Source organism: Tympanuchus pallidicinctus, unplaced genomic scaffold, assembly GCF_026119805.1.
Source record: "Tympanuchus pallidicinctus isolate F22 unplaced genomic scaffold, pur_lepc_1.0 scaffold3, whole genome shotgun sequence".
Classification (NCBI taxonomy): domain Eukaryota; kingdom Metazoa; phylum Chordata; class Aves; order Galliformes; family Phasianidae; genus Tympanuchus; species Tympanuchus pallidicinctus.
In genome coordinates this window covers 7242854-7257340 of record NW_026294747.1, presented here as the reverse complement: position 1 = coordinate 7257340, position 14487 = coordinate 7242854, and the positions used below count along the sequence as shown (strand labels likewise).

At 47.0% G+C, this 14487-nt stretch overlaps 1 protein-coding gene and 1 long non-coding RNA gene across 8 annotated transcripts in view; both read left to right on the top strand.

Annotated features, from left to right (window-relative positions):
- Positions 1–203: 203 nt before the first annotated feature.
- Positions 204–3217, top strand: LOC128085627 (uncharacterized). The gene is made up of 3 exons (XR_008209031.1): positions 204–381; positions 1000–1046; positions 3027–3217. It is a non-coding gene; the product is annotated as an uncharacterized LOC128085627 (long non-coding RNA).
- A 185-nt stretch (positions 3218–3402) lies between these two features.
- Positions 3403–14487, top strand: part of TEAD1 (TEA domain transcription factor 1) — a 143745-nt gene continuing 132660 nt past the window's right edge. For 3 of the 7 annotated variants that reach the window (XM_052693305.1, XM_052693302.1, XM_052693301.1), the window contains exon 1: positions 3404–3603. The gene's annotated coding sequence lies outside the window, so the exon portion shown is untranslated. Of the gene's footprint in view, positions 3604–4033; positions 4134–14487 lie in introns of those variants that run through there. The other 4 variants (XM_052693303.1, XM_052693298.1, XM_052693306.1 and 1 more) reach the window with 2 other exon arrangements.

Below are 14487 nucleotides of genomic sequence, written 5' to 3'. Positions count from 1 at the left end.
TACATTCCTGTATTCCACACTTGTAATTCTCTTTGCTAGCCAAGATAAGCATTTGTCCCCAGGAAATGTCCCTGTCCAGGCATGTCCCTACATCCTTTTGTTTTCTTCAGCTTTTGTAATTCTCAGCGCACCTGTGTGCCTGAAGAAGCCATTCATCAACACCCAGAGGCAGGCAGCTTCATCAGCTCTCTGTGCACAAACGTGCCTCCAGTATCCCTTCTTCCTTCATCCACAAAGACTCTGAAGGACCCCTTGCTGACACAAAGGCAGAGGCTGCAGGACACCAACCCGTCTCTCCTCGCTCATCTTCTGTCAGAGCACACAGACCTCTGTCTCCGCAGTACATGACTTTCTTCTGCTGGAAATGCACTGGGATTCCAGGTATGTATGTTTCAAAGCCACTGTTGTTCTGGTTTGGTATGATGTGAAATGACAGCTCACAGGATATATGAGCCTCTTGCAAGAATGATCAATACTTGCCAGAGTTTCCCTGCCTCGGTTTTCAGAAGCTGTTGTTTATTTCTGGAGGTCTCCAGGCTTACACTCAGCCCGTGCCATTCCCTACATTGCCATGCCAGTCCCCACATTGCTTTGCTGTCCATCTTGGCCTCAGGTTTTGCAGTTTAATGGTACAGTTACCTGTCAGGGCAAGGATTTCATGTGGGAACTGCGGATTGAGAATGAGCTTTTACATTGTGTGAATGGGTGACCCTCATTCTTCCCTGAGCACCTCGCTGCCTATGAGAACACCTGTGTACAGAGTTTGAGTCAGAACTAATCAGAGTTTTGTGAGCTGTCCCAGCTGCTCACAGCTAACAACAAAATGTGCAGGCAGCAGGCAAACATCATTATTCCTCTTGAAAGAGGTCTGAATGGCAAAAGAGCTACAAAGCTGTTGGTCTGCAGATATGGACGAACAGCTACAACTGGGCTAAGGTCTGTTCATGTTTATCCACAACAATGGGCGAAGAAACAAACTGTGTTTTTATTTTCCACTAGGAGGGCATAATCAAACAAATGTTCATCCGTTGCAAGAGCTGCTAAAGGTAAGATGTTTTCAAACTCTGTTTGTCCATTATCCTCCAAACCTGCCGTTCTCCATCTCTGTGCACAGAGCTGTGGTAGATGGTGGGTTTTGCACAGGCATAGAAGCTGGAGGCAGTACTGGCACTTCGGCTACAGGCCTCTTGGAAAAAATATCCAGTTCGTATAAAGTGCTTCCACATTTCTGTGCACGCAGTAAACGTAGTGGACTGAGTTTTATCTCCAGTTTAAGTCTGCTGACATGCATTAAGAAATCTGTGGTTTTTCAGGAGGAGTAATGTTTTGTCTTGTTTGTCTGCTCTGGCTTTGGAACAGTGTTGGTATGGTTTGGGTACACTCAGAAGACTGGCTTTCCTATGGATTTATGCATGGTGATTGAACTACAAGTTATGGAGGCACTTAGATACTTACTAGACAGTAGAGTTAGAGTTGTTTGGAAAGGAGGAGGAAAAGAGCAAAAACCATTTCTATGTGTATATGAGGGGGTTTATAATAGTTGGCTTTTCAAAAGAAATTTTTCAACCACCATGGAATGGCAGGGGGAAAAGAACAGCCCAAACCATGTTCTTTCTTCTGCTCTCCCAGTTCTTTGACCAACACCTGCTCAAACTTTGGCTTTGCTTGATATTATTCCTTGCTGTGCACTGTTTCTATAGGGCTGGGTTTAAGGAGATTTCCATAGGGTAGCATTAGTGCGATTAGTGGGAACTCTGCAACTTCCTGCAAGGCCCATAATGCATGCCATTCCTGGTACACAAAAGTAAAAACAAGAATTGCAGCTTCTATGTGAGCTGCAATACGAGTGGCCCATTTTCAAGAGTCTGTCTTGGATCAGTCATGGGCTAACATGATGGTTGCTACCAGCACGGCTGCCCTATGAGACTGCTGCTGGTGGAGCACAGAACAAGCAAGTTTGTGCAGTTTGCAGACACAGCGGGCATCTTTTTATGATATCATACACAAGTAGCAGGCAGAGTACGTGCTGTGAGCTCTGCCAGCCCTTGCCAGGGTGCGCTGTGAGGCCACCTGTGGTGTGAGTGTGTTATTGCTGCCCAATGGCACCCACACATGGTGCTGCTGTGGCTGTCGTGTGGTTTTCCTGCCATCTCTACGAGCGCTTGTCCTGCCGGGCAAACTTTCCAACATGGGTAGAAATGATAGAAATGTATGTTTGCACATCAAAATAGGCAATTTATTTGACAAACAGGCACGGAGGTGTCCAGTTATCCCTTTTGCTTATGCAAATACAAGTTTTCCCAGGCACGACAGCTGTGCCAGCACAGTGATTATTTCCATAAGGTTATCAGATTGTTATCAGGAGGGGACGTGCCTTGTAATAATGCTCAGGAGCATTTCTGAGGCATGGCTGGTGCAGATGTGGGAAGTATATTGACAGGCTCATGGCAGTTAGGCTCACAGCTGGAGCGGTGCAGAAGGTTCAGCATAGCACCTGGCACCGAGGCCAGGCTGGGGGAGGGGTTGTGACCAGTGGCCGCTCTCTGTCTGGTGTGTCTGAGGCTGGGATGTGCATGAAGCCTTCCTGCCCTGCTACTTTGAGCAGCAGAGCTCAGCCAGGCCCTGGAGATACAGTAAACCCTGGGGCATGGGTTGGAGCTTCAGGGCCTGGCAGAGGCCTGGCTGAGCAGCAGCCTTTGTGCCTCACCTGGAGAGAGTTGGTGGATTTGCACTACTACCAGGGCCCAAAGCATGGTCAGCTCTTGTGGGCATTGCAGACCTTTAGTGCAATAATCCGTTGCAAAATGTTTGAGACCGCCGCTGCAATCCCATTCCAGGCCCCGCTGCACACTCCCTTGCCAACCCCACTGCAAGTCCATTACAAAACCGTACAGAGTTGCACAGAGTAGCACTGTGAACCCCTTTGCAGGGCCACTGGTGCAGAGCATCACAGACCCCTTTGGAGGACTCTATTGTGCTATGTTGCACACGGCTTTTTAGGACCCTCACTGCAGGACCTGTCGTAGGACTTCCAATGCACAGCACTGCAGGACCGCCGTGGCACGGCACGGCACGCCGCACTGCAGGACCTCCCTCCCTCGGACGGCGTCGCGGGACCTGTCGCTCCAACGGCACTGCACACCGTGGAACACGCAGTTGCAGGACCTGTTGCACACCCCAGCAGGGGCCCCCGGCGCGCAGCAGCGCGCAGCACCGCCCGCCCCTCCCGCGGGCTCCCCTATGAGGTCAGCTCTCGCGGAGGCCCCGCCCGCCGCCCCGCCCGCCTCCCTCCCGCCCGCGGCCGCAGGGGGCGGCGGGCCGCGCTCCGCCCCGCGGCCGCCCCGCTCCCGCGTTCATTTCATTCCTCCCCTCATTCCGCGCATTCTTCGCATCGCTGGCGCCGCGCAGCCCGGCCGGGAGCCCGGCCCGCCCCGCCGCCGGCCGGGCAGCAACTCAGCCTCCGAGGGCTCCGTCCGCCGGCCCGCGGCCACCTACCGCCGCGGTATAAATAGCCGAGCGGCGGATCAAAAAACAGGCGCGGGGCCGCGGACAGCCGGGGCGGCCCGGGGGGCGGCAGGCGAAGTTCGCCGGCGGTGCGCGGAGGTAAGCGGGGCCGGGGCGGCGCGGTGCGGGGGGCCGGCGCCCCGCAGGTGCCGGGCGGGCGCGAGGGAGGGAGGGAAGAAGGGAGGAAGGGAGGCGGGCGGGGGCCGCTGCGCGCGGGGGCAGAAGTTGCGTCCCGCCGAGTTCGTGCCGCCGCGGGGCCGCGGCCGGAGCTGCAACAGGCGGCTGCCGCCCGCACTTAGCGCCTGAGTCACCGCGCGCCAGCGCCGCACACGCACACACACACGCACACACACACGCACACCGCCGCTTCGCACCGCTCCGTGCCGCTTTGCACCTATTTATCCGCGAGAAGTTGGCGGCTCGCGCTCCGCAGCCCCCGGCCGCGGAGCCCCTCGGGGATGGAGGCAGCGATGCCGCTCTCGCCGCCGCGTCTCTTCCACCGCCGCCGCCGCTTCGTCGTACGTTCGAGTGGAAAATTTTCGGGAGTCAGCAGAAACGTTGTATCCAAAAAAGACAAAGTCGCGGTCGCGGCAGCGCCGAGGAGGCCGTGCCCGGAAAAGTTGCTCCCGGTAGGAGAGGCGCGGAGCGCGACCCGCGGGGCGGCTGTGCCGGGAGCTGCGGAGGGGCCGGGCCGGGCCGCCTTTGTTCGCAGACGGAGCGCGTTCAAAGGAAGTGCGCTTCCAAGGGGGAGGGAAAAGTTGGACGGCGCGGCTTCTGTGGCAGAGACGGGACGGAATGGCCCCTCGGCGGCCGAACGAGGGCGGCGGGGAGGGTTGGGTCGGAGAAGGCTCGGCGGAGCTCCCCGCCGTTACCGAGTCGCGTTCCCGCCTCGGCCCGGCGCTCCCCGGCCGCGCTTTCTCCGCCCAGAATGCGGTCAGGCTGCGCCGGTACGGGGTCGAAGTACTTCGGAAACAATGAAACGGTGGCCGGCCGCGTTCCTCGGGAATGCTGCTAACTTGTGAGAAACTGGCCGTCTTAGATAACGGAAGCGAGGAGCGGCCCCGGAGCCTCCCGCGCTCCCGGGGTTCCGGCGCTGCCGCCCGGGGCGAGGCCGAGGGCGCGGGTCGTCGCCGTTCCCGACGGGAAGCCACGCGGCCGAGCCCTGGGGCGGCCGCGTGCCGACGCGGCCGTAGTGCCGCCGAGCGGGAGCCTGTTTGCTTTCTCTCGGCGCCGATAAAGTTGGCTGGTTAGCGGTCTGACGGAGCTGGGCGAGCGGATAGCGGGACGTTGGGAGGCGGGCGGCCGAGCGCCGGTGAATGCTCCCGGCGTTGTCGTGGCGCGCTGAGTGTTTGCAGCGCAAAGCGCTGCGGGATGGCAGCTCGTAGGGAACGCTCGGCCGGCGCTACCTGCAGCTGAGTGCGGAAACGAGCGGGGTTACAGTTACGTTAAGGGCTTAATTGAAATTAATGTACGATCCCGGAGTGGGAACGTGTGTGTGATGCGCGGTGCGTTCTGTCTCTATAAATAGCTGGGGAATACCGTTACAGGGAGATTGGGTTGTACCGCGGTAAGACGGGGCTATCAAGAATGACACAAACCTGTAGATTAAATTACTTGTTGGGGGGGTGGCGTGTTTGTGTGTGTGCGTAGTTATCCGTGTGGGTGCGCGCTTTATTTGGGAACAGAAATGCAGGAATTAATACAGTGAATGTTCCTAAAGCGCAGAATGGAACGTTTTGTGTGTGGATTCCATTCTAAGCTCAAAACTTCTTAAAATCGACTTTGTGAAGTGATTTTGACCAAAGGTCAGCTTTCAGGCCGCATTTACTTTCTGCCCCTGTGCCCAAACAGTGCCTTTTCACACTGCGCTACATGCTGTTAGCTCCGTAGGGCAACTGTGCTGTGTCTGCTGCAGCTTTCTATCATTTGACTGAGCAGAAATTCTGGCTGCTAATGATTTCTTTTTGTTTTCCTTCTTAGAAGTCCAGAAATACTTTTTTGGGAAGTACTTTGCTGCTGAGCACATGTTAGGTGTATTCTGAGCATCGATTTTTACATGCACTGCTTTGGTGAAGTAAATCTCATTTGCTTCTGCACACAGGAGAGTCTGGCAACAGCTCTCGAGTGGAATTACGGTTTTATATTCAGTGCTGAGCGGAATGTATGTGAGCAGAAAAGCAGGGGAAAAATGTTGATTTGATATGAGTCTTAATAAAGACAGCCTCTACTTAAAGGAGTTTTTTTTTTTTTTTTTTTTTTTTTTTTTTTTAAGCTGCTTTGTTAAAAAAGAGCAGCAAAAACTTAATTATGAGCCAGACCGTCGTGAGTCTCCAGCTGAGAAAAGATAGTGCGTTGTGATGTGCCTGGGGTAACTTGTAACTGGCTTGGTGGTGGGGTGCTGTATGGCGCCCTGCTGTTGGGTACTGCTCAAGCGGTTTTCAGGCTTTGTTTGGCCACGCCTGAAAAAGTTAAGCTCGGTTAAGTCACATGCAGAGGAAGAAAGGATTCCTCCTTCTTTTTAAATGACCCGCGAAGATAACGCTGTCAGCAAACGTTAAAGATATAGTGCAGGCACAAGTGTGAGAAGGGCTTCTGGAGCTTCAGAGACATTCTGGCATGTTTTGTTTAATAAAAACTGAAAGGTAAAAATATGTAATTGTGTGTTATGACATAACTGTAGTTTTTAATGTGTAACTAGCATGGCTACGCTGTTGGAACAACTTTAGTAGAAGTAACCTGATTTTATGAGAAGATTGTTTCTGAAACATGAAGATACTGTGTACGGTTCTGAATGTGTGTCTGTGAGATATCTTCAGAATATACGCGTGCATCTCTGTTTTTCCATCCACTCCTTCTTGTTGAAGTTAATGTTCCTGTTGTATCTTAGCAGAGATGGTTTAAAAACTGCCCGTCATTCTGAAGCGATCGCCCTTACCTCAGAAAGCAAAGATTTGTTCGATCCAATCCTTCCTCAGGTTAAAGTGACGGAGATGACTCATACGAATAAACATTCACGGGATCAAATACGAAGATATTTACAGTGTATGCTTTATGTACATGGTTAGCATGATATTTGATGCCTAAAGAAGGACACGGCTGCTGTTCTGCATCTTTGATTTTAAAAAGTATCAAATCCCATCTGCGTGCTTTCCTCAAGTTTTGCTAAGGGGGCTTGTTTGCTGTCTCACTTCTGATGTATCTGAAGCTTACAGGCACGATTCTGTTATAAGTTTGTTGCTGGTTCCATTTGTACTCTTACAGCATGTGCACACACGAGGTGCAGGCTGGCTGCTTGGGGCTGCCTGCTGCGAGTGCCGGCTAGCACTTTGACTTCATGCAGAAGGCACTGAGTTGGCTGTAGTCGGGGTGCAAATTGGCCCTTTAGACGTCATGTTGAAATTCTCTTCCGAAGGAGCTGCTTTAAAACACGAGAGAAACAGTAGCTGCTGCTTTCTGGGAGCTGAGATTTAATTACTGCTTTGTCCCTGTGCAGCACCTCACCAGTAGTGCCCGGCTGTTGTGTATTCCTGAGCTACGATTATTTACTGTTGCAAAAAGGTTAAATCAAAATTTTAGAGCTGTTAGGAGGTAAACGATCTCCCTGAGAGTAAGTGCTGGGGGGCTATGCGGCAGTTTATACAAGCACTGCATAATTTACATTGTATCCTGCGATATATGGATGGACGGTGCTACTTATTGTAACACCCGACGACTCCTAGCCACCCAAAGATTTTTCTTTTTAGAAGAAAAATCTCGGCAATAAATTCCCACTTTATGTCCATTTCTTGCTCTCTGTTCTTGCACAGAGCTCCTTTTGGTTTTTGCACATGGAACAGGGATGGAGTAATATTTCCTGGAATAATGCTCTGTTGTGTTTTAATGGTTGCTCGTTTCCAAAGCCTAAAGAGTGAGACGTTGCAGGTTGCAGTCCTTTGAGGCACCAGCGTGAAACCTGCCTCTGCTGTGTCGCACAGAGCTGAGGCAGGATGTGTCCTACGCCAGGCCTGGTTGCAGTGTGAAATGGCGGTGCTGCCATGGGGATCGCCATGCTGTTGGTGTGCCCCTTGTGGCTCTCAGCGTCGATGCGCATTCGGCAACTTGTATGTTATCTCTAGTTATTAAAGTTGCTCCAGAACTGCATTCATTTTCATACTCACTGAGCGAAGAGCGGAGGGGAAGGAGGTAATGAGCCAGGGTCTGCTTCCCAGTAGTGAATGTGGGGCCTCTTGCTGAGGAAGCGCATGAATGTCTCAGTGAGCAGCCCGCCATGTGCGCGGGCCCTTCCTTGTTAGCTGGCCTTCTGCACGTCCATCAAGAACGCGTGGAGAATCCACAGAGCTCGCGAGGGGTCGTTAGGCACTCACCCAGTTGGGGCATGGCTGCAGCCCCACGTCCTGCTGCGTCAAGCACGTTGGGTTGGCACCTGGCCCATGGAAGGCGCACCTACAGCTTGTCCTTCTTTGTCCCCTAGCCGTTGTGTAGCAAAACGATGCGATTCCTCCCGCTGCACCTTTCTGAGCTGCCCGCTGAGCTTTGTGGCCCTCACAGCAGCCATCTCTGAAGCTGTGAGTCGCAGATAGGCCGAGTGCTGGCGGGTCAGAAGGTAGAGTGTGAGACTGGGGGAAGGGAGGCCGGCCCGGGACTGTGTGTGCAGCTATTAAAGTGCTATTGACTGGGAATCTGAAACAATGACGAGTGCTGTTGTTTTTACAGATACATAAACTGAAAACTGCTGCTAATGATGGGAAATGTTAATTATGTGAGAACATATTGAACTTATATTCTCTGGCATGAACTTTTTTAAATGCATCAACTGTGCTGCCTTTTATGTGCACAGCTTTCTAATTATCATAATTCAGTACAGCTCTGGCTTTTGGAAAGAGTTCAAGTGCAATCTCAACTTAACATGAAAGGAGGTTGGTTTTTTTTTTTTTTGCTTTTTTTGTTTTTGTTTTTTTGGATTTTTTTTTTTTTTTAAATAGAATGTTCAAGAACAATTTGAAAAGATAATCTAAAAATGCTATGTCCTTAGCTGGGTCTAACTCGGAAAAGAAATCTGTTCCCATAACTGCCTATCAAAGCAGAGCATGCTATTAGAACTATCTTTATTTTCCCCGTTCTGCCTTTCACAGTCCGGCAGAACACAACTAAAAACATCTTTGCAAAACAGAATGCCATCTCGATATATCCATTGACAATTCTATGTTGCCTTTTGTCAAATATTTGAGAGGGTTGCTATATTGTTAGCGCAATTCTTTTTTTTTAATGTAGTATGTAGGTAACAAAGATTTTATTTGCTTAAATGAAGCAAGAGGAAAAATGTCACGATTCTTCTGGTATTAACCAATGGTGTTTCTGTACTGTATTAAAGCCCTACTACAAATCTTCCTTATCTGTCAGTATTGACATCTTGCCTTCCTGGAGATGGAAGGAGTTGTAAATACCAGATAAATACCAGTTCTTTATAAAGCTTTCACAAGTTGTTTTTAGTTTTAAATGAGGGGAAGATAGCTTTCGTTTAACTCGCACTTGAATTTTCGTTTCACAGATATTTTTTTTCCTGCGATCCAATCGTTAGTTGTTTTTTCCTTTTTCTTTTCCCCGTGTTTCCTGTCTTCCAGCCGAAAAATAATCGGATTTTTTTTTTCTCATACTTGTCTTTTTCCCTTACTACAGTGCGTGCTACATTTCCAAAATGCAAAGAAAGCCCCAGTGAAACAAAATGACTTCATTTGAGCTGGCACTTAAGAGCAGAATTCACTTCCATAGTACTGAAATAAAAGAAGCCAAGTGTTTTAAATAGCCACTCCCCTAGGCCAGAGTGTTTTTAGAAAAGCTCATTGTCTAGATTTGAGCTGTAGCAGTATGCCTGCCGCTGTTAAATCTCCCAAAGCAGACAGCTCGATTTCTAAAGTTGACATCTGGTTTACTCTTTGTTCACCTGTTTAAAAAAAAAAAAGAAAATAAATGCAAATAGATGAGTGTGCCATTGCCCCGGAGCTCTGCAAAAAAATAAAAATGCTGTTGACAGTTTGTCAAATCGTGCTTCCAGTCTAAGACTGCAGTAGCCTATTGTTATGCCAGCAACAGGCAACAGAAGTTGTGGCACCATATGGCTAGTATATGCGTCAGATAAGCTATCTGTTAATTTAGCTTATCAGTACCGTTTTGATATGCTTCATGTTTGAATCACCAACCGGTATGGCCTTGGGTATTTTTGGAGCCAAATTATGCCTCAGCATTGTAGGCATCGCGGTTATTCCCTTGGTGGAATCTCTTTCCTTTCATTCACCTCATGGTGCCCTGAACAGTGATGATTATTTCTGCAATTAGCTGACGTGTTTTTCACATGGTTGTCTTTCTGCTGGGAGACTGTAGTTCAGGAATGACACTTTGGTTTTAAGGGGAAGAAGCATTGAGACAGACTTCAGAAGAAAAGGTAAATTCATAGAGGTTTAATGGATCAAAGCATCTGTTATATGTATCTCCATCAAAAATACAATGTTTGAAGACAAATATTTATTAATGACACAGGAAATCTCACCCATATTTAATGTCCTACCATTATGTATATGTACTTTTTGTCCCAGAGCTGTTTTACAGCTTAAAAAAAACAAAACAAAAAAAAACCAAAAAACAAATCTCTGCAAACAGCTGTGTTTTCCACATTGTGGATTTCATTTTATTCTTTCAACAAATTAACCTTAATGAGGAGTTGCATCCCTATATCTGGTGCCTATTAATCTTCAATTTTATTTTACTTTTTAATTTCAGTTCATTTCACAGCCAACTGGAGGCCTAGTGGAAGCCTCCAAGACTCAGTGGGCGTTCTTTCATTTTTCACCTTCCCCCTCCCCCTCCCTTCTCTCCCTGCCTCCCTTAACTCCTTTGGCTGTAATAATTTTGTCATGGGAAAAAAGCTCAAAATATAAATGCAGATTTCCAGTCAGTGCTGCAGTGGTGTCCTCAGGGTGAGTTGGGTCTGTCCATGCTGCCCTTTGACCTTGCTGCACGTTCTACTTTGTCTTCTGCCATGCAGGCTCTGTCTTGTTGTCCCTTACAGGCCACCACATCTGTCTTCTTCAGTTGTTTGTGCACCCCTCTGTCCTTGAGTGTGCAGTTACTTCCTTGCTCCCGGGCAGCCCTCAATGAGGTTCTCCTTCCTGCACACAGTGGAAGGTTTTTGTTTCCTTCTCCACCTTGCCAGACCCTTTTTATAGGCTGTCCAACTTTCTGCTGTTACTTATGTGGGCTTGCTGTCACATCTCTATGCCCATATCAATCTTCCCCTCTGCTTCTTCACCCTGTCTTGTAGGAAGAAAAGACCACTTGGGATTGTATGGCTTTCATGTTCAGGGTTCTTGGTGACCAATAAAAGGGACAAATTGTCTCTCAAGGAAGAGAGAGTCTTCTTACAGTCACCTTCTGATTCTGTTTGCTGACATGAAGCAAGAACCACGTTGACATGGTTGCTGTCAGAAAGCAAGAAAGATTTTCTGCCTGTGGCTTGGCATCCCAGGCTGCTAAGAGAGACACATAGTTCCTCTCCAGGATGGATGTGCTAGCATCTGTCTGTTTAGAGCTGGGTTGGGGATCACCTAAAATTTTGAATGTCTTAAGTTCAGATTTAAGGTTCAGGTGTGTTTTGTAGGCAGGTACAGTTGGATGTCGATAGCAGTTCTTGTCTTCAGCTTAATGCAAGTTAGATGTGCAGTCTCTCACTGTAGTGTGGTTTTGGGGGAAAAGAAATCCAAGAGGCAGGGGAAAGAAGTACTGAGAATTCCAGTTCTCTGTGAGGCATTTGCACATCTTCCTGTGAGTTGTTTCTAAGCATTGACAGTGAAAGGTAATCTTTGGTCCATTAGATTATCTTGGTATTGCATATAGTGAATGTGGGCATCTTTGGACTGATGGGGCCATTAAAACGTACCAAATCTATATTTATTTAGTACTATAGGGTGCATCTTTCATATGGTTTGATTTATTTTATTTTTTATTGAACTCCAGTGCTTGAGAAGTTTTGGCTGATTTGATATCTGCTTGACTTGGCTTTCCTAACCTCTCATTGGTTCCAGTCATTGTTTTGTGACTGGAATTTCATAACTCCAAATAATGGATATTTTTTTGCCTTTCCACTTGCTGTTATTTATGTACAGTAATTTCTTTTTCTGCTTCTTGGCATATTTACTATATGCTTACCTAGCAGTTGTAGATAAGCAGTTATAAAATATGCAGCTTCCTATGCCAATTCAATTTAGCTTTTAATGTTAGTAATGTTTTTTTGGTGGAAAAAATGACTCATAAACAACTCGATCTCCCCAAATCTCTTAAAAACAATACAAAAAAGGATAATAGAATTATCAAAGTTCTTGGTTGCCTGGAAAATCAACTCATATTCTGGCCTCGCAGATTTTGGAAACAAATTAAAGAAGCCTTTTTTTAGGTAGCAGGCTGCTTTTAATGGTTCTTCTGTATTAAGGAAAGTACAGTATTGTAGGTTATTTATTTCTGGGCATGCAGTACAGGGTGAAGAGCCTGCAATTCAGCTAGCAATGCCTCTGTGCCCTGAGGTAAACTCTATTTCACAAAGGGAATTTTGATTATGGTCTACTGCTCTGTAGCATAGTGGAGTCTTCAAGAGGCAAGTGGTAAATGCTACCAAAGAAAAGCTGGATTGGAGCCACTGACGTCATCTAAGTAAATCTGCTGTAGGACTATAGCCATAAAATGACTGCCAGCCACTGAGCGCACTTTGGCCTTTTCTTGTCAACTGTTTTAACTGCTTTCTCTCTCTCTCTTTTTTTTTTCTTTCCTCCAAGCAACATGCATTTTTGTTTCCTTTTTTTGTGTGTGTGCTAGTTGTGTGCATGGTGAAGTACAGCCATGCAAGCGTTCCCCCCAGCTGCCCTGTGTGCATGCTGTGTGAGGAGCTGCAGAGTGCCACTCAGAAATTAAAAAGTAAACCAGTACTTTTCCATACATGAGACTAACAGAGCTGAGCTTCCATCTCAAGCCATGTTTTTCGGCACAAGAGCCTGGCAGTTCAAGTTACAGCATACTGATGAGATTTGTGTTGTGGGCAAAAAGCGTTTGGACACACTGGAGGGCACGCTTCCCTGGGGACCAACTAGCTGTGTGAAAATGTCTGGTTGTAAACTCCAAGATATCACCAATGTGTGTGTTGGAAGATCCTGTTAGCCACTGCGTTAAGCTTGAGCCCTGCAGCTCCGGTCATCCTTGAAACAGAACAACTCTTGTTTTGGGCATCCAAATGTATTGTTAGCAGATGAGCTTCTGCTGGAACTCTTTATGCATAATTAAAGAAACCATGTGCATTTATAACAGTGGCTCTAGGATGCCTTGATGAATATGGCAGTAGATACAGCTGCATCTCTAGGTATAGTTAAAAATGCAGTTGGTATCTCACTTGTCCCCAACCTGAAGCTTAGAGGTGTCAGGATTGCAAGAGGAATCCTTGCTTTTTTTAACACTGGGTTGAACTCGCTGTCAGCGTTCTCTTGAAATGAATTTCCAGGAATTTTAACGTGCTCCTTTTTAAATATGGAGTGTGTCGTAAAGCACACTTACAATTATTAGCCAGTGTGTCCCGTGATAGTATTTGTTTTCTTGATTTATGTACTTTTTAAACTTTGAAATAAAAACTAAGCATTGCTGTTTTTGAAGTTTGAGTCTTATGATCAGAAATATATTAAAACCAGTATCTTATCCATGAATCATTAGATGAGTCAGTTCCTGAAACCACTGCAAGCCTCACAGTTCTTGGCTTCAGCTGAAAGCAGGAAATCCAGGCTTCAATAACTTCCTTTCCCAGTACTGGCTATGGCAGTGTTAGTGGTTAGTATATGCTGCTTTTGTAAGCAATAGGAAGATGTATGTCTGAGGAACAAAGGCACTCTAGTCAATTTGCTGAAACTGTTTATAATCTGTGGTCTTGATTTGAGCGTCAGGATACAGTGGCGTATGCTACATTCTGTGCTGCAATACATTTTCCAGCAGTGTTACACAGAGAATGAAATAGAGGGAGAGCTCTGTGGCACGGTTCTTGGATGAAACCCATCTAGTCAGTTTGCTGGGAAAAGAGCATTATTTCAGTGGTATCATCCAACTCCTGAGCAGTAATGGCAACGAGAACCGAATGCATAGGAGTAAATCTAACGTGTTTATTTAGCAGCTACTCGTCTTGTGCTTGTGAAACAAACTATTTTTATTCTGTTTCAGTGCTCCAAGAGAGCTTGAAAAAAACCCAACCCAAACTTGGAACTTGTAAAATAAAAACACATGATTTGTTTTTCAGTCTCCTTTTTTGTAGTGAAAACTGTTTGCCTCCTCATAATCAAGGACACATTGATTGTCTCAGTGTCAGTGAAGCATTGTTGGCTGCAGAATCTGTCTCTTTAAATGTGGAGTGCCTGTACTCTCCAACATCTGTTCGAGAGGATTTACTATTTACCTTCTTGTGCTAACTGGGCTGGATTCAGGTTTGGTACAATGTTGATCTTAATGTGTTTGCAACTGGGAAGTATTCAACTCTTTCTGTTTTTCTTAAATACAGTGGGAGATAGTTTGGTATCTTGTACTTATTGTTTGGTTAGTTTAACTGTCTAACCAGCAGCACATAAATGCCAAACCTATCTTTAATTAACAGATGCTGTGCTAAAGCACTGGCTGTTGGTGTGCACAGTGAGAAGCCTCACTCAGGTGTTCTCTCTGCTGCAGGGAGCCAGATGCTGATGCTCCAGGGATTGTAGTGCTTAGCATTACACCACCTATTGTGGATTTAACTTACTACTTTGTAATTAACTTCTTGTAGTAACAATGATTACAATAATTAACTTACTGAAATAACAAAGATGTTCTTTTTGGGATAGGCTTTTTTTTTTTTTTTTTTTTTTTTTTTGACAACCTTAGCAGCAGAGAATAGCAGTAAATTTGCACAGGATCAAAGCATGTGTAAAAGTCATT